Genomic DNA, 1,293 nt, shown 5'->3' with positions numbered 1-1,293 from the left:
AAGAATGAAATCTTGCCCTGTGCAACAACGTGGATGGAGCTAGAGTGTATATTATGCTAAGTGAAATAAGTCAGTCAGAGAAAGACAAATACCATAGGATTTCACTCATATGTGAAATTTAAGAAACCAAGCAAACAAGCAAAGGGGAAATGAGAAAAAGAAACCAAGAAACAGACTTAGCTATGGAGAACAAACTGATGGTTACCAGGGGGGAGGGGGGAGGGGATAGGTGAAAGAGGTAATGGGGATTAAGGACTGCGCTTGTCCTGGTGAGCACCAGGTGATTAAAATAAAAACTTTAAAAATACATATATTGTTTTCCTGCTGGCCTTTCTCCTCCCTCAGAGGAGGCCTGTAGGCCGCAGCCATGGCACCCAGACAGACCAAATGGCATGATGCTGAAGCCCCACTTCCCCAAGGACTGGCAGCAGCATAGCCACATGGTTCAACCAGCCAGCAGAGAAGATCCACAGACTCAAGGTTTGCAAGCCAAGGCACACCACATGGCCTGGAGCACCCGCATCCAGACCCATCCAGCCCATCCTGAAGCCCCATGGTGAGGTATCAAACCAAAGTGCAAGCTGGCAGGGGCTTCAGCACGGAAGTTATGGGTGGATGGCCTCCGCAAGAAGGTGGCATGGACCATTGGAGTCTCAGTGAATCCAAGAAGGCAAAACAAGTCCACGGAATTGCTGCAGGCCAATGTAAAGTGGCTGAAGGAGTATGGCTCCAAGCTCATCCTCTTCCCCAGGAAGCCCTAGGCCCCCAAGAAGGGAGACAGCTCTGATGAAGAACTCAAATTGACTACCCAGCTGACAGGACCAGTCATGCCCATATGGAATGTCTGTAAGAAGGAGAAAGCCAGTCATTACAGAGGAGGAGAGGAACTTCAAGGCATTCGCCAGTCTTCGAATGGCATTGCCAATGTCCTGCTCTTTGGCATCCGAGCAAAAAGGGCCAGGGAAGCTGTAGAACAGGATGTTGAAAAGAAAAATAAAGTGCCATTGGCAACTTGTGATAAAATATGTATATGTATAAAACTGCTTATATATATAACATATAAAACTGCTTATATATATAACACATATATATGTAATGTCAGTGACTTCCAGTTTCTAAGTTTTTCTTTGCTCATATATCATTCACTCTCTTTTTTTATCATATTGGTGATTTCCTTCTTATTCTATCTACTATAGAAACCCACAGATATAATCATTCTGTAATATATCAATATATAAAATCAGTGTCATAAACTTTAAATGAACACAAGGTTACATGTCCATTATATCTCAA

The 1,293-nt window shown here is 43.7% G+C and overlaps 1 pseudogene; it reads left to right on the top strand.

Annotated features, from left to right (window-relative positions):
- The first annotated feature begins 345 nt into the window (after positions 1 to 345).
- LOC102746526 (large ribosomal subunit protein eL13 pseudogene) lies at positions 346 to 1,038 on the top strand (annotated as a pseudogene).
- Positions 1,039 to 1,293: the final 255 nt, after the last annotated feature.

This window comes from Leptonychotes weddellii, unplaced genomic scaffold (assembly GCF_054177405.1).
Source record: "Leptonychotes weddellii isolate Sample4059 unplaced genomic scaffold, ASM5417740v2 HiC_scaffold_7839, whole genome shotgun sequence".
In the NCBI taxonomy this organism is placed as follows: domain Eukaryota; kingdom Metazoa; phylum Chordata; class Mammalia; order Carnivora; family Phocidae; genus Leptonychotes; species Leptonychotes weddellii.
This window is presented reverse-complemented; position numbering and strand designations above follow the sequence as displayed.